The 25,202-nt window shown below is 39.8% G+C and overlaps 1 protein-coding gene across 5 annotated transcripts in view; it reads left to right on the top strand.

Annotated features, from left to right (window-relative positions):
* Positions 1-25,202, top strand: part of CRACD (capping protein inhibiting regulator of actin dynamics) — a 198,926-nt gene that overhangs the window by 64,236 nt on the left and 109,488 nt on the right. For 2 of the 5 annotated variants that reach the window (XM_053253709.1, XM_053253706.1), the window contains exon 2: positions 24,647-24,750. The gene's annotated coding sequence lies outside the window, so the exon portion shown is untranslated. Of the gene's footprint in view, positions 1-23,219; positions 23,271-24,373; positions 24,393-24,412; positions 24,432-24,646; positions 24,751-25,202 lie in introns of those variants that run through there. The other 3 variants (XM_053253707.1, XM_053253708.1, XM_053253710.1) reach the window with 3 other exon arrangements.

Raw genomic sequence — 25,202 nt, 5'->3', positions numbered from 1 at the left:
GTGTCTGACCTCGGGCATTGCTTTCACACCGTTGCCATCCTTTGGTCACACCAGGCCTATTCACAGGCCATGTGAATAGGCTCTGTGCAGAAGTGGCCCATGGAGATCAGAGCAGGGCCAGTAGGTGGGAATCCCACTCCCCTCTTCCCTTCCATGTGTTCTGCACAGGGCCACTGTTTATGCTGCATTCAGTCCTTGGGTTGGCTTAATATTCCTTCTGCTGAACGAATCCATGTCAATGTAAGGCTATATGATGCTAGACTAACATTCTGTGTTTCTTTAAGCACACAGTACTGGCAGAGCTATGCTGTAGGATGGTTGAAGCAAAATTTCATAAAAGCTGCAAGTTTTTCTAAGAAATTTATCCTGTCTCAATAATTATTCTCTTTAAGTAAAATATTCTGGCGCAGTGGGAAAATGGCTTGACTAGCAAGCCAGAGGTTGCCGGTTCGAATCCCCACTGGTATGTTCCCCAGACTCTGGGAAATACCTATATCAGGCAGCAGCAATATAGGAAGCAGCTGAAAGGCATCATCTTATACTGTGCTGGAGATGGCAGTAGTGAACTCCTCCTTTATACTGCCAAAGACAACTGCAGGGCTCTGTGGTTGCCAGGAGTTGACACCGACTCGATGGCACACTTTACTATTTTGCATTATTATTTATTTACACAGTCAGACGGGTGTTATTGACTGGTTTGTTTTATCCAGACATCGAGTCCTTCCCAAGGACCTGGGATGGCTGAATTTTATTGTCAGTGTTGTTGTTGTTATAGATATTGTGGCAGAATATAGGCTGTTCCCAGTAAAGTTGCTTTTTGTAATTGGCTGATGGTGATTTCTGTGGCCCCTATGGTGTTGAGGTGCTCTTCAAGGTCTTTTGGAACTGCACCCAGGGCGCCAATTACCACTGGGATTATTTTGGTCTTTTTCTGCCACAGCCTTTCAATTTCAATTTGTAGATCTTTGTATTTTGTGATTTTTTCTATTTCTTTTTCTTCTATTCTGCTAGCCCCTGGTATTGCTATGTCGATTATTTTGACTTGTTTTTCTTTCTTCTCGACTAATGTTATATCTGGTGTATTGTGTGGCAGATGTTTGTCTGCCTGTAGTTGGAAGTCACATAATATTTTTGCATCTTCATTTTCTTCAACTTTTTCGATTTTATGGTTCCACCAATTTTTGGCTACAGGTAGCTTGTATTTTTTGCAGATGTTCCAGTGTATCATCCCTGCTACCTTGTCATGCCTTTGTTTGTAGTCAGTCTGTGCAATCTTTTTACAACAGCTGATTAGGTGGTCCACGGTTTCATCTGCTTCTTTAGAAAGGCGGAGATGAAACCATGGACCACCTAATCAGCTGTTTTATATTATCATCATCATCATCATCATTTATTTTATTTTATTTTATTTTATGTGATTTCTATGCAGTATTAGTGTCTGAAAAGTCAGTTGATTCTTCCAGGTTCTATCCCTGAACTAGCCAGATCTGCCTTAGACTCCAAGTACATGTACTTCTGAAAGCAAATGATAGCAACCCTAATGCCACAACCTATACAAACAGCTCCTAATATCCACCAGTTTCTCCCACTCCTCCCTTGAACTGCTTTAGAGAGCACAGCATCAGATTTTTCCATCTGTTTCAATACTGATATTTAGGTTAGAGACTAACATTACCTGGGAAACACTACAAAGTATTTTAAAATATCAGCTTTGATTTAATAAGACAGCAGGTGTCAAATAACAATCCTTGAGTAACAAATACATTCACTTTTCTGGGTAACATTAAGATTTCAAACTATGTGAAACACATCCAGTCCACATACACTAAATCATCTGAGTCACAAACGCTGTTAATAAATTCCTCATATCATTAAAAAGAAAAATCGCTTGTTTTACAAGACTCTAAAAAATTATTAAATGGCCTTTTACTTCCCATCTTTTTCTTTTTGCATAACTGATGGCTTCTGAGGAAAGTGGATATGCAAATTTAAAAACTGAGCAAGGCAGAGACATTTATCATTAGCCTGGCTCTTTCTGCATTTGGAGCTCTAAGATGAAGGAAGACACAACCCAGAATAACAAAGGCATGTTGATTTTTGCCAGCCTTTTTCAAAGGTTAAATTTACCCATATCGGTGACAATCTTGGAACGCTTCCAAAGGTTTGCAAAGTGGTGTTCCTTGTAGGGAAAAAGATATGAGCAGTCACTGCAGCTCCCAGAGAAGAGCTATCAAGCCCATGACATCTTGTTCTTCTGTGAATGGATGTAGATCCGTGACACCCACTGCTGAAGAGCTGGGATTCATGGCTCCAGGATGCAGGTAGAGTGTGGTGCCAGAGGTTTACAATGCATCATCACACGGTTTGTGGATTGCTACTCAAGAGCTGGTATACTGTCATGGCCAAGAGTGTGCACTGTGAGCCAGGAGTTTTTGGTTCAAATGTTCCCTTCACATCTGAACTCAATATGAGACTTTAAGCAAGATGGTCTTTTTCTCAGCCTCAGCCCAACCCTCCCCTCTCTAATATGGGGATAATAATACTAATTTTTCTTCATTTAATTGTTGTAAGAATCACTTGAGATAATGTGTGTGAAGTGCTTTGGACAATTTAAAGTGCAATAAAAATATTATGATCATGTTGAACCACACTGAATACAGCCTTCTGCCCCCCTCCAACCATGTATAGTGGCCTGCCGATATGTTATACCTCTGGTGGTAGTCCTTGGCAAGCAGCAAAAACAGGCGGTGTCTTTTGAGCTGGCCTCCACAGTGGTCTAGGGGGTTGTATTTAGCTTGGTGGATCACAGACATTGTTTTGTAAAGCAATTAAGCAAAAGCTTAATTTACACAGGAGTATATTGACATTACATAGAGAATTCACAGCAAATACTGACAGCAGGGATTTCAGATAACGGAAGTAAAAAGGGTTGGATCCAATCAAAATAAGTTCTATTCAAGCAAGGGGGAGGGGTATTTGTGTTGATCCCACTTTCCCTCTGCTGCCTCTGCATATCACCCCCCCTCCCTCAGATCTTCTCAGAGTCTCCCAGCTCTCAGGGACATATTTGGGAGGGGGCACAAAGACTGCAGAGAGGGGTAAATCAGCAAAAATAATTTCCCTTATCGCAGGAACGGAACTTCGTTTTGTGAAGTACTTGTTGGAATCCAACCAGGGGTGTGTGTGTGTGTGTGTGTGTGTGTGTGTGTGTGTGTGTTTTAAGTAGGATGTGCCTTTTCACCAAGTATGATTATTTCTACAAATATTTATATACCACTTTTCAACAAAGTGTACAAAGAGATAAAGATAAATAAATAATAAATACTACTACATTATGGTTAAAGCAAAGGAAACCCAAGAAGAGGGAAATAGTGAATGCATGAGCCTGTTATATGTTCCAAATCACCTTACCATAGCTAAAAGTCCTAATATTCTGAGCCATTAAAAATATGTATTACTTAGCTGCCACACAAGAGGCATATTCTCTAGGCATCAATTTCCACAGGGAAAATTTCGTTTGAGGAAGAAGGAATTCAGAAGATTTTAAAAATATTGTCTAAGTAAAATAGGTTGTCCATGTCTAACTCAACCAGCTATGACAATTATCTACAAAATTTCACCTGTTTATTATTAGAAGATGGATGTACATTTCAGCAAAAGAGAATCCCATACCTACACAGCAGGCTATTGCCTGAGCATTGATCCAGTAATACAGGCGAGGCAGATATTGATCTGCCACAATGTGACAGCAGACAAAAGCATCCATCAAGGTGATGTAGTTGGCCTGACTGTTAGGATCTTTCTGTCACTTTACATATCTCTATAATGTACAGGCATGCGTTGCTAACATTGACCCAATGACTGATTCAGTTGAATCAACAACCATACAGGTTATGAGTGACAACATATGATGAGCATGATCCAGCCCAGTTAAACACTTTTAAGTCCAGTTTATTTCAGTGGGAGAATTAAGTATGCACATCTCTCCTTGTCAAACTAATGAAACTACAATGTAAATTCAGTTGATTGTGCCCCATAACATAGGAAGCTGCCTTATACTGAGTCAGACTCATTGATCAAGAGCATTGTGTCTCATTCACCTCAATATTTTCTTAAATATATGTAACTTCAATATAGGGGGGGAATAATGTAGACTGTGTACAAACTGTCATGTGTGACTAACATAAACATTCTAAGATATATTTTCTCCCACAGTAGGAAAAACAGGGAAATTGGTCGTATGTGGAAATGTCCATTATTCAAATAGGGTGGGGGGGATAATTCCTTGTCTAGCATTCACTGTTTTACCTCTGTATCTTCCTCCTCCTCCTGCTGATACCATCCTCATGTTTCACAAATCCAGAGATGAAAAATGCCTTTTATAACCCACAAGATGGGTTATATGGGATTCGTAGACCAGCAGCCAAAGAATGACACTAACTACCAGTTCTGTAATCCCAAGGTGGGTCAGACTTGTTTTTCTTTAAGAGTGATGGCAAATTTATTTTGAAATTAAGGGGAGCTTCAAAACTGAGTTTCATGCCAGATCAATTAGTGAACTGGCATGAAGTGGGCTGCTGTTTGTTGTTGGTTTTTAAAGTCAAATCACTCTGGGCTAGGTCAAGCTCCCATGTGAATTAAAAAAAAACACAGCAATTTGGAGCTTGATCATGGTGGTTTTCCCCCATTCTTGACCCTAGCTGCTTATGGTTTGCTCCAATTTTCTGATTTTTATAGACAATTTTTTAAAAAATGCAAATAATCATTCTTAAAGATCTATGGTGTGTGTGTGTGTGTGTGTGTGTATTCCACTGGATACAATGGGATCTCATTCTTCATAGAAGCATGCAGGCAGTACCACACCTTATTAGTAATCAATAGGAACACTTTGCAGAACTGTCTTGAACTTAAGCCTGACCATGTGATAATATACTCATTCACCTTTCTGACAACAAGAGCGACAAAATTAATCCCTTACTACTCCAGCTTAATGGAATTATTCTCCCTGGATGAGCAGGTTTATTGCAATGCTTTGTGAAGGTCAGATCAGGAAATGGCACACACAATGTTTAATTATTGTACTAAGGGATCATAGTTTGTCCTCTGAAGGGTGCCTCCTGCCCATACAGCAGACGACTTGAGCAAGTCTATGCTCTCATAGATCAGGGACTGACAAGACTGAAATTAGAAGTCTGCCACAAAGCATCTTCCATCTGCTATAACATGATGAGTGCATGCGTGGCTGTGTGCGCCGCAGACCACTGGTGCAGAGCACCACTTACCAAAAGGTATTTCCAAAAGGAGTTGATCAGTGGAGAGAGTATTTTTTTCATGCTTTCCTGGTTATAAAAGGAAAGAATGGGGTCATTTGCTTGCCTCTCTTTAATCATTTATGTTAAATGACCACTTTTGTGTCCATAAGGCTCACAAAGCTCCTTGCAAACTGATTTCCAAACAAATACTATAGCAACAGTACAAATTGTTAGCTGCTGATATGGAGTATTGGGATGTTAACACATTTGACCTTTTGACCTGCAGCGCAGATATGCTAACAATTCAGATAGTCACCGAAGACTGGAAACAGAAGAGTGTTTTTAGGAGACGAAGATGGTATGAAGATGGTTACCCTTACTAACTGTTGGAGGGTGTAATTTATCTGTGATGGGTTTTGTAATTAATTAGCAGAGCACTAAGGAAGGTAGCCACTCTAGTTACAGAGTAGAATACAGAGTTTAGTTGTTGCAACTATTTAGAGAAGACACATGGAGATTCTTGTAGAATCAAAATAGTAAGTAGCTTTATTGGTGAAGTACACTTTGGATAGGAAAGACCTAATCCTAAACTATAGGCTACATAATGAATAGGTAGGTAGGGAGAGAGATATGTTTCCATGTATAGGGAGGGAGGGAGGGAGAGATGCTCTCCAAGAGGAAAGGAAGGGATTTTGACTCTCACAGGAAATGCCTGAGGAGTGAAGGCAGGGGTCATAGAGTAGAGGTAAAGCATGGACAGGTAAGGAGACTACTAGAGGTAGCTACCTCTACTCCCAATGCCCCTAGTGGTCATTAGGACAGTCAGTGCAAAAGGTGGATGCACTGGAAGTCTATCTCCAACACGAACGGGGCAAAGTGGCACCTTTTAATGTGGTGGCTTTATTGTATTGAGCAACAGAAGAGTAACTGCTCCTGTTACTCTCCAGTGACTAGTACATTGTTCATCCAGTAGTTATTTATGTCTACTTATGTTTCTTTTTACATTGTGAGTTCTATGCAAATTGCTCTGAGAACTTTTTGTTGAAAAACTGTACATGGATATTATTAATAAAAAATAATAATAGAACCATCATGGCTCATAATGTTCATTTTTCTGTTCCACATTTCTCTGCTCAAAGGGTTTTGCAGATGTTTAGTACTTCAAAAACCTTCTGTTCTATCAGCACAAATGTGGGACAAAAAAAGGGCATTCACAAAGAGCAAAGCCTCTCCATAGTACATTCAAGCTTCTTAAAAATCAAAACTGCCTCCAGCTTAAGGCTGAAATTCCAAATATACTAATTAGGAAGCAAATTTCATTGAAAACAAGGGAGTTCGTTTGTTTTTTTAGTTGTGAGGATTAAAATATAAGTACTGTTTTCTTATGTGATTTCAGGTAGACTTGCCTAGCAAGCATGAGGTTGCTGGTTTGAATCCCCACTGGTATGTTTCCCCAGACTATGGGAAATGCCTATATTGGGCAGCAGCGATATAGGAAGATGCTGAAAGGCATCATCTCACACTGTGCTGGAGGAGGCAATGGTAAACCCCTCCTGTATTCTACCAAAGACAACTACAGGGCTCTGTGGGCGCCAGGAGTCAACACCAACTCAACGGAATACTTTACCTTTAAGCTCTAATCACATGGCAAACTCAGCGTTATTAGTCCCTTGCTTCCTAGTTTTCTGAGCAACAGCCTGAAGGAGTCCATCTTATATTTGAAGGGGAAACAAGTTTTTAATTTTGTGGACACATGGTACATACCCAGGAGATGTAACTGGTAAAGCATCCTGCTGAGTAGGTGTTTATTGCATGTTTGTATATTCATATCACCAAACAGAATGGTGTACATTGTGAGGAGAGGGGACAGTGGACATGCTGCAAACTTTTTGTATATTGTGAGAAGTTGTTCTAAATCTCTTAATACTGAAACTGATCACAGGTAACTTTATAGTTTAGCCCACCACATCTTAGCATGAATGGGCAGCTGTCTGCATCCTAAACACTTTACAAGGAAGTGAGTCCCATTTATAATAATAGAGTTCCTTCCAGATATATTTAGAACCATATAAATATTATTTATATATTTAAGATCATATAACAGTTGCTGTGGACCTTGATCCCTGATGGTGTGCAGGTGCCCCCCCCCAACTCACTGGGCAGGTGATAGCAAAGGCAGCTCCATTCCTTCCCAGTCACTGGAGGTTGGAGACCTTCTTTGCCAACTTGAAGTCCTCCCCTTCCCCATGGGCAATAGCTTTCTCACAAAGCTGCTGTTTTTAGAGGGGCCTGAGAAGAAACCCATTGGCTAGTGGGGAGGGTGGGGCAAGGAGGAGGATTTGACCATAGCTCAGTGGCAGAGCATCTGCTGTGTATGCAGAATGTCCCAGGTTCAATCCATGGCATTTCCAGGTAAGGCTGGGAAAGACTCCTGCTGGAAACCTTGGTGAAACTGCAGCTGGTCAGTGTAATCAATGATATAAGGCAGTTTCCTATGTTCCTTTAAGGAGCTGCTATGCGAGTTGCATATAGAGATAAGAAAATAAAGTCACTGTACAATTCTATATTTTCCTATCTGGGGCATAGCCACCAGTGTTCACATGTGTCCTGTGAGCATGGGTTTCCACTTCTCATGGAACCGCAGCTACTCCCCTGCCTGGCCTATGTGGGCCCTCTTTGCCACTGCCGCCATTATTATTTATTCGATTTCTATACCGCCCTTTCAAATATGGCTCAGCGTGGTTTACACAGAGAAATAATACATAAATAAGATGGATCCCTGTCCCCAAAGGGCTCACAATCTAAAAAGAAACATAAGATAGACACCAGCAACAGTCACTGGAGGTACTGTGCTGGGGGTGGATAGGGCCAGTTACTCTCCCCCTGCTAAATAAAGAGAATCACCACGGTAAAAGGTGCCTTTTTGCCAAGTTAGCAGGGGTCATTGCCATTGCTACCACCTCATTCCTCCTCTCGCCACCCTGCAGCCATTAAGCTGCCTACTGTGGTGGGGGCAATCAGATGTCTTTGCTGGCACAAGAAAGGAAGCCTCACATCCCCTCACCACACTCACTGCTCTAAGAGCCTGCCAGGCAAGCTCTTAGGGCAGCATGTGAGGGGCGGGGGGAGATGCAAGGTTTCCTCTCTTGTGCCAGCAAGGAAATATCTTGTCTCCTCACTGGCTGCTCTAAAAGCCTGCCAGGAACTCCCAGCAGGCTCTTAGAATGGCAAGTGAGGGGACGCGAGCAGGGCTGTAGCTCGAACTGAGCGAAAGGGTTAAAAGAACCCGAGGCCCTAGCTTCTGCGGGCCCCCCAGCTCCACCTCTCCTTATTTTCTTCATAATCTCCCTCACTCTGAGGGGCCACTAGAAAGTGGGGTGAACACGGGCCCCCTCTCCCCTAGCTAAGCTGCTGGGTGGGAGGTTTCCTAGCTTTTCTCGGAGAGAAAGCTTTGCGTGCCCCACAGCAGTCAGCACCTTAATGGCTGCAGGAGCAAGAGGAGGAAGGAAGAGGAGGTAGTGGTGGTGGTGATGGCGGTGAGAGGAGGAAGGAGGCAGGCTGTCGTAAATTTGTTAGCTTGGCTAACCCAATAGGATTTACAACCCCCTTCAGCACTCCCCCTGTGAGTTAACAGAAAGTAGCAGCAAAGCTACATGAAGGGAAATAAAAGGCTCACAAAGAAAATAGTAAATGAATTAAGTCCCCTGAACTGAACTAGGTAACCCCCTCTAACAATAATTGAGTAATAACTGAAAAGAAAACACAGAGCAAGGAATGAAAAAAGAATGAAGGACAACAGAACAAGGAACTAATGGAACAAAGCAGGAAAGCACAAACTAGGGCAAACTGGAACTCGGAAGAGCTGGGAATTCAAAATAGCACACAGTCTGCAGTCAGCGAAAGTTGCTAACAGCATCTTAGCAATTGACAGACTACTATATATATATATGGCTCAAGAGAACTAGGAGCCAATCAGGCTTCCCTGAGTCAGCACTTATGCTTTCTCTCGTGTGATCTCCTACACCTGCGTGACTCCCACTGAGCTTTCTTCTTGAGACGCCTTCTCAAGACAGGTGAAATCCGAGCCCCCTCCTCATCAGAAATCATGTCTGGCAGCTGTTCCAAATCCTCAGCTCCAGAGCAGGGTTGCCAGAACCTAAGGGGTATACTTGTGGGTCAAATGGGCCATAAGCCAGAATTTGTCTTGTTTAAAGCCAAATATGGCCACCTAGCCCAAGAGTCTGGTCTCCCTGCCAAATCCTGTTGCTGTGCCTCTGAGCCCTCACTAGCAGGCAAATCCTCCTGTTCCTGCTCTGACTCTTCTGAGTCAGAAGTCTGAGCCATGACACCGGCAGAAAAAAGGCAAAGTAGGGGTGGCATGCTTCACGTAAAAGTGATGGGAAGGAACACAGGCAGCCATGGGGTTTGCTACATCCCTGTTCCTATCTCTATATATGAAACTTTTTTAGCAGCTCCTCCATTAAAGAATTGGCTAGGTCCCAGGTAGTCCTTGCAGGGGCCCTCAGACCCATGCCCAGCTGTGTCATGGGCCATGATAAGTTTCCCAGATTTACTTCCTGAATAAATATTGTGGAGTGCTTTGCTTATTTTCACATATTTGCTTGCCCACTGGGGTCATTTTGTGTGCCTGAATGAGAGTCTTGTGGGCTCTCTGCAAGCATAATCATTCTTTTTGAGATTCAGAATACAGAGCTAAATATCAACTTACTGCTATGGTGACTGCTTTTGTAATAGGTTCTTTTTGTACTAAAGCATTACATTTAAGTTAGTGTTTCAGGTAAAATTTGCAAGTAAATATTTCTAAAATAGGGCCCAGTAAATCAAGAATATTCAGTCCTGAAGCTATGTACAGTAGGTGTGGACTTGAGATCTCATATCAGAGAGAGAGGGAGGGAGAGAATATTAAAATAAATAGACCTGTCTTTTAGGTGGTTATAAATAGCATAAAGGGTTAGAAGCAGCAGAAAATGAAGCTTCCTCTAGTTCTTCCTCAGCAAAACAGGAATAAATTAAACACTTTCCTGTATTAATTCCTGTTTACCCATTTAAATGGTTTATTTTGCTTTGTCCTAAATTCAGGGTAAGAATTTCAGTAAGTTCAAGAAGAAGAAAAACAATTTTTTTAAAAAAAACCAATAAAATGGAACAAAAATTCAGCCTTAGTAAAACACCATTAAACTGTTTTACAAAACCATAAAATCATCTTAAATGGAAACTAGACTCTAACAAGATATGGATGTCCTGTTGACTCTCCCTGACTTCTCTTTCCTTTGAACAGGAGTCATCCCCCCTCCCCCGGCCATCATAAACTGCTTTTGAAACTCCCCTCAGTGTCAAAAGCAGTCTGACATATGAGTTAGGAAGCTATCCTAGAAACACAAGTCCAAAGCTCCCTTGAGTGCACTAAGCAGCATAAGTGAAGGCCTGTCTGCTGGAAGCATAATTGCTTATAGGTGCTAACTATTATGCAAGACATAATGATTTCACCCCAATGTATCTAATATGTGCTTCTGCTTTATGTTTCTCATTAGACTTTACATTGCAATGTTGCATAGTTCAGTTTGAAAATGCTGGCCGTGCTTTTGAAAGCAACTTTTGAAGCCTTCTTGCTGATGAAATAACATTGTCCTTGAAGCACTTTTCACTGCAGGAGGAAGCAGAAACTATTAGATGTGTGAAGAGCGTTTGTTTCCCCACCTGTTGAGAAGAAGCGCCACTGCAGTGTGCTGCTTGTTAGCAGGTGGCGATTAATTTACAAGCTTCTCTTTCTCTCTGCAGGGGCAATTCAGGTTCATGCTGTATCCAAGGTTCCTTTGGGAGAAAGTGTGTGTGTGTGTGTGTGTGTGTGTCTTGCATTCTTCGGACATAGATTAATCTTCCTGGATACTACTGGAAACATACCCCAACATTGCAAATGTGTGAAATAGTGGTGGAATCTTTTGCTTGCTTTGTGCTTAAGGGCTCAATCCCATTCTGTTAGTTTTGACTATTAAATGTAGAAATTTCATTTTTCCAGTCTTTTTCGCTTATCAGGGTATCTTAGGCTACATGTGTATCAAGTTCCAGCTTTGGGGGTTCTGTGGAAGTGTCTGAACTATTTATGCACTGTTTTTCTGAACTTACATTTTCCAGTTTTTCTAGCTATCAGCGTGTCTTGGTCCAGTACGCGTCGCAGACTGTAAAAATTTCAATTTTCCAAGTCATGTAGACATCCCATAACTGTTTTGACATCCCCTTGAATTGATGAGCAAGTGCAGCCCAAGTGCCTCAAACTGTTTTTTGTTTGCAATCCATTCATTAAGGAGTCAGAGTGTTGCACATGCATTTCCAGTTAAAGCAACAGGAAGAAACATGATAGCATGTGATGACAGCCTCCAAAAAAGGTTACTATCCCCTGAGAGGAAGGCATGTGAAATAATTGAATTGTAGTCTCTTAGTTACAGCAGGTTCTTTATTGTTAACATGCTGCAGCCTTGACAGCTCTATCAGAACAGTTAGAATAACAGGACAACAATTGGTGTAAGGAAAAAAGATGTTTTGTCCCAGTTCAGAAGACTGAGTTTTGACTTTTCAATCTTTGTATTTAGCACTGTCATTTTAGCAATTGAAAAAAGTGTTCAGGAAACTGCATGCTCAGAATTGCTGCTTTCCATGTGTCATAAACCAGTCAACATTATGGTGACACAGATTCTGGACATATTTATGCTACATACTTAAACAGGTTTAACAGTCATTCCCTTGCCTCAAGGAACCCTGAGAACTTAATTTTGTGAGGGGGTTAGGAACCTGAGATGTGACAGGGAATTGTGAGCACCCTCATCAAACTACAGTTCAGGATTATTTAGCATGTATTTATTTTTCTATGTAAACCACTTTGAGAACTTTGGTTGAAGAGTGGTATATGAGTTTTAAAAGCAACGACTGTTAAACTAATATGGTTAAATTAAACATTAAGTTAGTTGGCAGTTAGAAAGGAGCACCTGTGTGTCTTCAAGATAAGCTTGTTTCCTATTCTTTATAATTAAAAAATAATGAAATTAATAAAGGTGATATGAAATCAATCTATGCTTGTAATGTATTCTAGATAGGCCCTAGATAGGCCCTTCGCCCTCAAAAAATCCTGAGTTTTCCAATGCAATATTCTTGTCATCCTGCTGTGTGTGTTGTATCTTGTTTACCATTATACATCTGTTCTGTGGAGTTGGGGGTTGAGGAATGGGACATACTTGTTTTTCCTTTCAACCTAAGTTGAAGTGAAAATTGTAATCAAACACAGGGTGTTTTCACTCATGAGGCTTAAATAGCCTTTGAACCTCCCTCTTGCCTTTGAATACTTATTATTACATGTACATTATGAACTATTTTTGCCTCTTGTTTGAGAATGTCCTTCGATGCAGACTGCCTAGTAGTGATAAATATAATGGAATATAATTATGTGGAGGACTTCCGGTTGGACTGCTAACGCAGCTGCATGCTTCCCGACAGGGGAGACCGAGGAGGAGTACTTTAAGGGGGTTTTGAGCCTTCATAACCCCCCCACACCACCCTGGATTAAAGGGCTTGGATCAAGATTGACCACAGTGTCCCCCCTGAGCTGGCTCCTTATCTCAGGGCTGTGCTGGAGAGTGCAGCTTTGATTTAAGTTGAGCGGTGGGGGCTGGGATTCATCAAGCTACACTCCTCCAATGGAAATCCATTGGACTGAAGCTGGTCTGGCGTCTAACTTCTGCTGGTTTGGATTATAATAAATGCTTAAAGTTCAAGAAGCTCACCTCTCAGCGTGATTAGTGATAAATTGCTGGAATCCCACCTGCTTTTGCTGCAAGGATCGGACAGACTTCAAGCCAATGTTGTGAAGGTGCCGTAAGTTTGCTAATTATAAACCAAGGATGAAAACTCAATCTGCTTACTAAATGCTGGAAGTAAAAATCTGAACTGATGACCAAAAGTTTTAAAACTTTTTTTAAAAAAGCAAACTAGTGGGAACTACTATTATTCTCTTTCAGTACTTTTTGAGAGAGTTTAATTTATGGGATAAGTGATTTGTTGCTGGCTGCTGAATATGTCTATCATGAAGTTCACCAATTAGAGGAAGAAGGCGGTTTATTGCACCGTGGGAAAATTTAACTGGCAGTGATAAGATATAAGAGTTGCGGTGTCAAGCTGAGTGTATTTGGAAAACAGCTGCAAGCTTCTATTTTTCTTTTTCTTTTTTGAAGAGCAAGGACGCTGAACTCTGCTGTGAGGCTGCTGGAAAAAAATGCAAAAGTCAAAGCAGCAGAGTCAAACGCAGACCCACTCACAAGCTAGGAGATTTTCTACTCCAAACTCAGGCTTGGGTGAAGGGAAAATGTCTTCAGAATTAAATGAGACACTACTTGCTATGAAACAGTTACTAGAAGCTAATACAGGCACTCTTCAACAAGTTAGTCAAGATATACAAACACTTAATGACAGAACATCTAATATCGAGGAGACAGTCAAAAAATTGGCACAAGATAATAAAGAATTCAAAACAAGGCTAGATAGCCTGGAGCAAGATGTGGGATCACTAAGAGATGACAGAGAAAAATTATTAGATCAAATGGCTTTGTTGGAATTGAGGCAAAAGGAGCATTTCTTAAGGTTTAGAGGAATCCCAGAAAAAGCTGGTTAAGATATTTAAAAAGTGCTTGGGGAGGAGCTTGCATCACTTTTGGGAATTCCAGGTGAAGAGATGGATCTCCAGATTGATGCAGCTTTTTGCTTGAATTCTGAGTTTGCCACAAGAAATAAATTATCTAGGGATTGCCTGGTTCAATTCAATTCCAAATCAATTACAGAGCAGATACTCCAAGCGCATTTTGCCAAAGCTCTTACCATTGAAACCCAACAGGTAAAAGTTCTGAAAGAAATACCAACCAGGATTTTAAGAAAACGTAAGGATTACAAATTTTTGACAGATGCTTTGAATGCTAATGGAATACGTTTTAGATGGGAAGTACCTGAAGGGGTCTCCTTTTTTTACAAGGGAAAGAGGAATAGATTTACAGAGCTCCTCAAAGTGCAAGAATTCTGGTGGAAATATATAAAAAAATTAACTTCTGAGCACCCAGGGTGCTCAACACAGAACTCTAATTAGCCAAAATGGATTACAGGATAGCATCTTGGAACATTAATGGGTTAAATAATTTTTAAAAAGGACTAAAGTTTTTCATTTTCTTAAGAAACAAAATTTGGATATTGTATGCTTACAAGAGACACATATTAGGAAACAAGATAGAAAAGATTTGGTTAATAAGGCCCTAGGACAAGAATTTGTTTCTTCTGATAAGAAAAAAAAAAGAGGGGTAGTGTTCTATGTCAAACAACAATTTGAACCCAAGTTGATTTTTAAAGACGAAGAAGGTAGGTTGCTAGCCTTGGAAATTTTAATTTCTGGAATCAAAATGGCGATAATTGGAATTTATGCACCCAATGAAAAGAAAGTAGAATTTTATAACTATTTAGAACAGAAGATGGCTGAGTTATCGAATCTTAACTTGGTTATTCTGAGAGATTTTAATGGAGTTGTCTCTACATCTTTGGATAGAAAATCTGATTTACCTGGAAGGAACTTACAAGGCAAGCTTCCTAAAGCTTTTTTTGATTTGGCTGAACATATGGATCTATATGACTTGTGGAGAATCAAAAATTCAAATGCAAAGGAATATACTTACTTCTCTGAAAGATATAAATCTCATTCAAGGATAGATATGGTCTGGACATCTAAATCTATTACGTCATGTATAAAAAGAATGGACATCTTGCCCAGAACTTTCTCAGATCATAATGCAATTTGTTTTACATGGAAGAAGAAAGGAATGGTTTCCTTTCGTTGGAGACTGAATTAATACTTGCTGAAAAAACCAGATGTTGTGGAGAAAGCTAAAAGGAAGTTAAAGGACTATTTTGAATTGAATTTAAACCAAGGAATGGATAACAAAATAGTTTGGGACGCAGGAAAAGCAGTTATGGGAGGTTTCTTCATACAACAAAATGCATATTTCAAAAAACAAAGAGGATTGAAAAAAGAGGCACTATTGATGGAGATTTCTAAAAAAGAAAGAGAACTAATATGGGCTAAGGATAAGAAGAAGATTACTCAAGCCATTAAAATGCTTCAGCAACAACTTTCTGTGTTAGTATTAAATGAAGTTGAACAGAACTTAAAATATGCAAAGCAAAAGTCATTTGAATCTGCAAACAAACCAGGCAAGTTGTTAGCTTGGAAAATTAGAAATGAGAAAAAGAATAAGTATATATCCAAGATACTAACAAAAAATGGGCTTTCTTATGATGAAAGGGAAATAAAAAGAGAATTATTTAGATACAATTCCGAACTATACAAAGGAAATAAAGTAGAAGATATAAAAATTGACCAATTTCTTAAGACACAAAATATTCCAGAACTTTCTAAGGAACACATAGAAACTATGAATGCACCGATATCAATAATGGAAATAACAGAAGTAATAAATCAAAGCAAGGCTAATAAGGTGCCAGGACCCGACGGCCTATCAGCTTCATACTACAAATCATTTAAGGATCAAATACTACAGCCTTTGCAATGGACAATAAATGATATTTTGCAAAGAGGGATTATGGAAGTACGCCAATATTGTCTTGGAAGTACGCCAATATTGCAGTAATTTCAAAACCGGATCAAGATTTAACGCAAGTCAAGAATTATAGGCCAATCTCACTCTTAGACGACGACTATAAACTTTTTGCTGCCATTTTGGCAAGGAGAATGAAGGCTATACTAAGACTTTTTATTCATGAAGATCAAGCAGTCTTTTTGCCAAAACGGCAATTAAGAGATAATGTGAGAACAGTTTTGAACGTATTGGAGTATTATGAACAACACAATGATAAACAGATAGCCATTATTTTTCTGGACGCAGAGAAAGCTTTTGACAATGTCTCCTGGCAGTTCATGTGGAGAATATTCAATGTAATGGGAGTTGGTAATAATTTCAGTAGGGCTATTAAGACAATTTATTTGGTGCAATATGCTAAAATTATTGTAAATGGGGAATTATCAGACAATTGCAAAATACAGAAAGGAACTAGACAAGGATGTCCACTTTCCCCATTACTTTTTATATTAGTACTGGAAGTGCTCTGTAGAAATATTAGAGAAGATGATCAACTACAAGGCCCAAAAATTGGGAAACAAGAGTACAAACTAAGAGCCTTTGCGGATGATGTAGTGTTTTTTTTAGAAAATCCATTAGAGACGATCAGAAGACTCTTGGAAAAAATACAATTTGGCCAACTAGCTGGGTTTTATATAAGTAAGAGTAAAACAAAGGTGTTGACAAAAAATATGGACCAGAGATCTAAGGACAGACTTTTTGAAATAAGTGAACTGAAAGTGGAGAAAAAATTAAATATTTGGGCATCTGGTTGTCAAACAATAACTCCTTGTTGTTTTCAAATAACTATATTAAAATATGGAATACAGTAAAAATTGACTTGCAAAGATGGTCTAGAATGAACTTGTCTTTAATGGGAAGAATCTCAGTTGTGAAAATGAATGTTTTACCTAAAATGTTGTTTCTTTTTCAGACTATTCCTGTAATTAATACTTTAACTTGTTTTAAGCAATGGCAAAAGGACATAACTAAATTTTTTTGGCAGGGTAAAAGACCAAGAATTAACTTTTAAAATTTAACAGATGCTAAAGAAAGAGGTGGTCTTACCCTGCCAGACTTAAGGTTGCATTTTGATGCTGTTTGTTTGAGGTGGTTAAAAGAATGGATAACATTAAGAAATCCTAGAATACTTGATTTGGAAGGATTTGATAGAAGGTTCAGATGGCATTCATATTTGTGGTATGACAAAAGTAAAATACATAAAGATTTTTTGAATCACTATGTAAGAAGGAGCCTAATGAAAGTGTGGGTAAAATATAAAAAATGGCTGGAACCTAAAACTCTGTTATGGTTATCCCCGATTGAAGCTTTAGTACGGAAAGAGACAAATATGCAACCTCAATGGGGCACCTATAGGGATCTGTTGCTTTTTCAAGAAAAAGGCTGTAAGTTGAAAAATCTAATTGAAGTACAAAATTTCGTTAGTAATTGGTTTCAGTACTATCAGTTAAATGAAGTTTTTAAGAAGGATGTCAAACTTGGATTTGAGGATCAAATGTCCAGATTTGAGAAGGAGCTATGTGAAAATGATGAAAAATTAGTGTCTAAGATGTATAAGCTGTTGCTTTTGGAGGAGACAAGAGATGAAGTGGTTAAAACGTCTATGATAAAATGGGCTCAAGATGTGGGTCATAATATAGATATGGCAGCTTGGGAAAAATTATGGAAAACTGATTTAAAGTTCACTGCATGTTACACTTTAAAAGAAAATTATTATAAGATGATGTACAGGTGGTATTTGACGCCTAAAAAACTGGCGATAATGTTTAAAAATGTTTAAAACAAATGTTGGAAATGTGGACATTGTGAAGGAACTTTTTTTCATATGTGGTGGTCTTGTAGGAAGGCAAACGCTTTTTGGGACATGATATATAATGAGTTTAAAAAAAATTTTTAAACGACATTTCCTAAGAGCCCAGAATCCTTCCTGCTGGGAATAATGCAAGGAGAGTTTCCCACAAGAAATTTAACATTCTTCATGTATGCAACCACGGCAGCCAGAATACTATGCGCACAGAAATGGAAGGACAATGAACTGCCCTCAAAAGAAGATTGGCTGATAAAAATTTTGGAATACGCGGAGATGGCAAAACTTACAGTACTGATAAGAGATCAAAATTTGGAAGGTTTTAAAGAAGATTGGAAACCATTCTTACTGTACTTAAAGAACTATTTTCCTAATTTTGATTTTTCAACTGGGTTTGAAATTTAGCAATATTAGCAGGTTGAGTAGATTAAAATCAAGTTTGGTAAGGTATAGGATATATGTTTTGAATTACTATAGCAAGGGTTAATTGTATAATTAGTGATTCGCGCTGATTAGTGAGCTGGAAGTCAATTTTTTGTTTAATGTGTGATGTAACGAGATTCTTAAGATATTGTTAAAATCAATAAAAATTTAAAGCAAAAAAAAGGAGTATAGTTATGTGGAGGTTGGCTGAATAATGGATGAAATGTCAAGGTTTTTGTCTAATTTTTTGGTGTGGGAAGTGATTCACATAAAGGTTCAAGGGCTGTTTGCTATATTGCTGCATTCTAAGAGCATTTGTTGTGATTACATACTTTTTTTAGGCTAAGTGAATGTGTGGGGTGTGAGTTGTGGGATTGTGGTGGTAGACCCTGCTGTCCTGCACATGTTCAGAAGGCTATGTAAGCAGACCCTTTGTATCTACCAATCAATCCATCATCTTTATTAAGGTCATAGACCAGTATAAAACCAAAAGCAATAGGGGATATCATAAAAGCAATAGCAAGTTATAAACCTATAATACTAATACACTGTATAAAACGGTAAAAGTCTACCAATATGGGGGATATCAAAATGACATGACATAAAAGCAATAGGGATTATAAAACTATAAAACTATTACACAGTATAAAACTATAAAAGTCTGTCGATGCAAGGTATAAGTGAAGTCTGAAATCTGAAAAGAATGTTCATAAAATTAATGAAGGCTGGTTATAAAAGGCTATATTAGTATAAAATGCATGGATTTGCTATGTTATAAAATACAAGGTAAAAGCAGAACTAAGAAATTGTCTAAATAACCACTCTGACCAACTGTTTTTATGGAACAAACACAAAACATTTTGAGTGTTTTGGCCATAGGGAACAATGGGGAAACTTGAAACACCCCATTGTCCCTCATTGGTAGCTCCTAGGGACACCAAAGTGGGTTGTGAGGTGGGGCATGATGGGTGCTACCTACCAGCACCTATCCCATAAAATAATGGGCAAGCCATAGGATCCTATGGGGGTGGGGTTGGGGGAAAGGTTAAAAATTCAGCCACTTGCACATTTCTTTTGTGGGTTGGGTGATAGGAAGCACCACCACACCTTAGCACACAATCCACTTTGGTATCACTAGTTGCTACCCATGGGCAACAAAGGGTTGTTTTGAGTTCCCCATTGTTCCCTATGGCTCACAGAGTACATGCACACAAGTTTTGCATTGCATTTTTCAATGCATTTTTCAACCCTGTCTTGAAAAACACTGCAAAAGCATATAGTAAAATGGAATCTGTCTCTACCAACACAGAACACACATTTCACACACAGTTCAAAAATGGCCAAAAAAGAATCACCGGCCCAGAATCCACTGTCAGCCACAATGTCTGTGCTGCAGTAACATCATTGGCATAAGTTGCACTCACACACACAATTAGGACTCCTTTCTTCCTAGCATTGCAACAGCTGCCACAGCAACACCCTTAACAGCAAGCATAGCTATATGCTCAAGTAGAGCAACCAGCCACATTTTGACTGAGTACACTTTGAAATGCAGTATGCAGAGCAGTGAGTGAAGCACAAATTAGTTTCAAGGCCAGACATGAAGCTCATCACAGCAATCACTAAGAAATATTACACACAGCTGCCACTATTCATTTCTCGACACAACACTATCTCATGAACAAAACAAACCACAACTCAAGGAAGGAAAGCATCCACATTCTGTCTTTGTCAATCTGAAATCCAGCAAAACCAGATAGTTCTAGCAGAAATAGCACAGCATCTTATACTCAGTGCTGAGAAAAGAAAGCCACAAAATCAAACCTACCTTCCTCCTCACCTAATGTATTCTCTTCAAGAGAGGCATAAGGGCTCTTTCTGCCTCCCAGTCTCTTTGTATGTATTTTGAATTTGAGATTCCTTCTTTTGTGTTCCCCCCTCCCATTTTCCAGCTGATGTAGGAGGAAACCTGTTGTGGTCCTTGAAATCTGTGCATTTGCTATATCATGGTTGCCCAATGAAACATGGATGCCACTAGCAAACTAGGCAGTGGAACACAGATGCGGAGCCAGCCGAGCGGCGGCCTGGGTCCAGCCCCGCCTAGAGGCCCATCTGCTGACGTACCAGCTGTGCGCCCTGAATGAACCCCCACACCCCTGCCTGGGCTACTGGGAACCAATGAGGGCTTGCTGATCTTTTTCCAGGCAGCGTTTGCTGCCTGAAAGCATCTATTTCCCTTTCTCTCCCTCAGAGAGGTGCTTGAAATGAAAGGGTTTGCTTCAGCTCATTGGAGCCAAGGGCCACGTCCCCTTTGCACGTGACGTCTGCAATTTTCTAGCCTTTCTCCTCACTGCGGAGTTTATGCCGATGTAGCCTTTCTGCCCAAAATTATGGCAGGTGGAATCCAATTTTCAGCAATATATAATAGTGGGTGGGGGCTTGGACAGTAATCAAAAATTGGTTGTTGCAAGTGTCTATGTTCATGGCAAAATGTTGTGGGGTATGGGCTTGGCTCATCTGCTTTGGTAATCTGGGATAATGTGTTCTGAATGCACTTGATTACCTACTTTCTATTTGTGTCATGATTGTAGTCAGAATTGTACACCAAACTTCCCTGGTTGTTTTGCAATGTCTCTAGTGTTCCCTCCAAGGCGTGCACGCTTGCCAACGTTCACAAGTTTTTTGATGTCCGCTCAGTTAATTTTGAATCCCACTTAAGTTGAATCAGGAAGGCCCCATTCTGAATGCATGTGTGCACACACTGCCTTGATTCTCCCGCCCAGAACAAAACTCATTTCACACACAAAGGAAAAAAATTAGAACACTGCATGTCTCCTATGCATTCACAGGCATGTTGCTATTATCACCAGTGAAATGTTGGAGTGTGGGGTGGGGTGGAGAACAGGTGAACTGAGAGGAATCCTCCTCACTTACCTGCCATAGCTTCCTGCATGTTATTGTCCCAGCCACTTTTCTTCCAGCCTGGATCTGATATCAGAAGAGGGCCAGGTAAAAGGTATCTATAGTGACAAAGTGAGAGGAGCTAAGGTATGGGTAGTGGTGGTGGTTCAGCTTCTCTCACCTGTGTAAAAATTCTCTCTCTTGATGTAAAAATCAGACCCCTACATGAATGGGGAAGACATGTTTATTCACACAATTGCTGTGTGACAGTTGCCACTATCGCATGTAGTTTGACCTCCTGTGGACCTTTTATTAACAAATATAATCTAACATTATAATAAAAGCTGAATAATTCTTTCCAAAACTCTTAGAACTGCATTATATTAGAGCTGGAAGAAACTTTACTAATACAATTTGCTCATCCATTTAGCATTAATTAGGATCAAGGACACAGTACCTGTCTCCTAAAGTTGTTCATCTAATTGTGTGTTAGGAATTTCAAATGATGCATTCAGTCTTTCTTTGTTCTTATTCTCTCAACTATTCTCTCTTTTTAAAATTAACCTAAACTCTTAACCTTTTAATTTTACCTTGACTATCTCTTGTCCTAGACATGGAATCCACAGAAATAACTGATTCTATATACATAACTTAGTTACCTTAAGTGGTGCAGCAGGGAAATGCTTGACTAACAAACAGAAGGTTGCTGGTTCATATCCCCGCTGGTATATTTCCCAGACTATGAGAAACACCTATATTGGGCAGCAGCAATATAGGAAGATGCTGAAAGGCATCATCTCATATTTTGCGTGAGGAGGCAATGGTAAACCGCTCCTGTATTCTACCGAAGACAACCACAGAGCTCTATGGGCACCGGGAGTTGAAATCTACTTGACAGCACACTTTACTTTATATACATATCTTACTTATTTATTGCAGAATTCCAGGCAAGTGGATAAGCTGGTTATGGATCTAGTCTATAACCCTATTTTAACTTAGTTGTTCAGACTTTCTGAATAAGGCTTTCTGTTATTCAGTTATTCAGACTTTCTGAATAAGTTATTCAGACTTTCTGAATAAGGCTAGATCAGATGCTATCACTCCACATCAGCCCATACATGTCAAAGGAAGCAAAAGTGTGCCTTTCCAGCTGGTACTTCCATCCTACCTCCAATAATCCTGGATGTCCATGCAGGGACTACATTCAGACATGAGCAACTACCAGTATAAAATCCGATGCCTATAGGTACATTAAAATAATGATCTCAAAACTGTGGTGCACTCACTGGTAACTTCTAGGCTGATTACTACAATGTTCTGTACATGGGGCTGGCTTTGTATGTCATTTGGAAACTTCCGTTAGTTCAAAATGCATTAGCTGGATTAGTCTCTCGGGTTTCTTGGAGAGACAATATTATGCCTGTTTTAAAACAGCTGCACTGACTGCCGATATGTTTCTGGGCAAAATCAAAGTGTTGGTGATTACCTAAAGGAAAGAGGGCATGCCCTCAGCTCTTGCCAGAGGTATCTGGTGGGCCACTGTGTGGATGCTGGACTGGATAGGCCATGGGCCTGATCCGGCAGGGCTTTTCTTATATTCTTTCCTTTAAAGTCCTAAATGGCTTAGGTTACCTGGGAAAGTGCTGCCTGCAGTATAATCCCTACTGGAAATTAAGGTCATCAGGAGAGGTCTGTCTCTGGCTGCCATCAGCTCACCTGGCAGTGACTCGGGATTGTGCCTCCTTTGTAGCTGTTCCTGGGCTCTGGAATGCATTTCTTATGGATATTAAAGGCTTAGGAGTTTTAACAGCTTTTTCGGGATGCCATGTTACCTGGTTGCCAGTGTGGCCCTGTGGAGTCTGGAAAGGGGAGTGGCATCCCTCCTGTGGGGGTTTCTGTTCCCTTCAGGGGCAGCAGGGGTGAGAACAGTCCAGGCTGGTCTGGTCCCAGTGGGGTTGAGAGGACAAGGCAGGGAGAGCTGGAGAGGACAACTCCAGGGAGACAGCTAGGTTGGACAGGTCAGGAAACAAGGTCAGGGGAGGGGAGGGGCTGGAAGTAGTCTTTAAGCCCTGTCAGCTCTGCACTGGTGCATTTAAAGACAAGGCAGCCAATGATAAGGGGTTGCTTCTGAGTATGGAAGTTAGGAGTTCTCCAGGAGAGTGAATTGGCTGAATGAGGCAGATTCAGGTGACAAACTAACCCCCTCCCCTGGCTGTTCCTGAGGCTAACCTTTTCTGTGCCTACCCAGTCATTCTGGGGTGCAGAAGGGCCAGGAGCCCACCTCATCCCCTCAGAATCTGACAAGCTTTTAAAAGAGCCCTAAAAACATTTATTTTAGCCTGGCCTTTAGTGTTTACTGAAATGATTTTAAATTGGTTTTTATTTTGTTATAATGAGTTATTTCTTTTGTTTTTTATTTGTTAACTGCCATTTGGGTCAGATGGTAGAAAAGTCTAATAAAATAAATAAATGAACAAATAAAATTTTGTGTTGATTTCCTAAATAAAATCACATAAGTAGCCCCAAAATCTGAACTTATTCACCCTGGACACATAGGATGTTATGGGCTTAGGCTATGTTCAAAGTTATTCCTGTTCATGGACATCTGGGGACAATGGAGGTGGAGCAGGTATGTTCTGGTTCCCCACCAATGCATGGAACAGATCTGGGAAAGGTATTACTACAACTACTATAAAATGTTATACACTGCTTTTCAGCAATGTTCTCAAAGCAGTTTACATAGAAAAATAAATAATCAGGTGTTTCACTGTTTCAAAAGGGCTCACAGTCTAAAAGGAAACATAAGGTAGACACCAGCAACAACCACTGGAGGAATGCTGTGTTTGGGTTAGATAAGGACAACTGCTCTCCCCCTGATAAATATAAGAGAATAACCACTTTATAGGATGCCTCTTTGCTCATTTAGTGGGACTAATCTGTATAATCTGTTTTATTAATGCGATATTTTAAGTACAATGTTTGTAGAAAAGGGAAAAGAAAAATTTAAAAAGAGAGAAAAATTCCTGTGTTATGCATCTACTTTGAGGGCCTTCCTACCAAATTCCTTTCTTCCTGAATGTGGAGGCCTTTGTAATTAAATCTAAGTGCTCAGCTTTCTTTGTATAATGGTAGGCTATTCCCATCAGCTGATAACCCCAGGTATGACTCTTTGCTCATCTTCTGTCACTGAGTTCCTTCTTCTTGAATTGCTTCACACCTGGTATGGAAGTGGCAACAGAAGAATTGCAAGTGGCAAGTGCATCCTCTTCTCAGGAGTCTTAGGTTTCAGCTAGGAAATAGAACTGGCAGGTCATATTTTGTTAAATCAAACTCCCACTATATAATAAGGTTAGCGAGCACTGCAGTTATTGATTGCAGATACAGCTTTATTTGTTAAGACTCAAATACAGGATTAAATCGCCAATATACACAATCGTTCTATTCAGAATGATACTGAAACCAGCCAATTTTCATGTACAGATTAAACATACCCCTCACCAAGGTTTTTTCCTTGCTTCCTAAACAAAATTATAATTTTATCACTCTGCTTTTCTCCCAAACAGCTGGAAAGAAAATTGTTAATTGGTTTACCCAACGAGTGCACAGAAAATTCTGATATTCTGGAAAGCCTGAGTGGGAGTATATAAGAAGATTGCAGTCAGGGAAGGTAAGAAATACACTGTAAATGAAAATAAGAGGTACTGTATTTTGAAAGTGAACAAATTATTCTGAAATTTTGTATTACATTTGGATTATAAATGTGAAGAAAGTATTATTAACTACTGAAAGTATTATTAATTACTGAGTACCTCCTGGCAATACTATATGTTCTCAGCCTGAAAGCTCATGGAGTTATCTTGTTCCAGTCACCTTCTCTCAGCCTAACTCACTTCACAGAGTTATCATGAGGATAAAATAGCTGGGGGAAGAACCATATATGCCACCTTTACATCAGTCTGAGTCATTAAAGAAAGGGTGAGATAAAAATGCAATTATTTTTATTGATTATCTATTTTTAACAGTTCTTTAATACCTTAAAACAGGACGCTTTAAAGTCCTCAAACAGCTATGGGAGAACCTGATTTGGCACTGAAGCATGATGCATGGTCATGGAGGTTA

The sequence above is a fragment of the Hemicordylus capensis genome, chromosome 5 (genome assembly GCF_027244095.1).
Source record: "Hemicordylus capensis ecotype Gifberg chromosome 5, rHemCap1.1.pri, whole genome shotgun sequence".
Lineage (NCBI taxonomy): Eukaryota > Metazoa > Chordata > Lepidosauria > Squamata > Cordylidae > Hemicordylus > Hemicordylus capensis.
The sequence above is the reverse complement of the archived record's forward strand: the minus strand, read 5'-3'. Positions and strand labels throughout refer to the sequence as shown.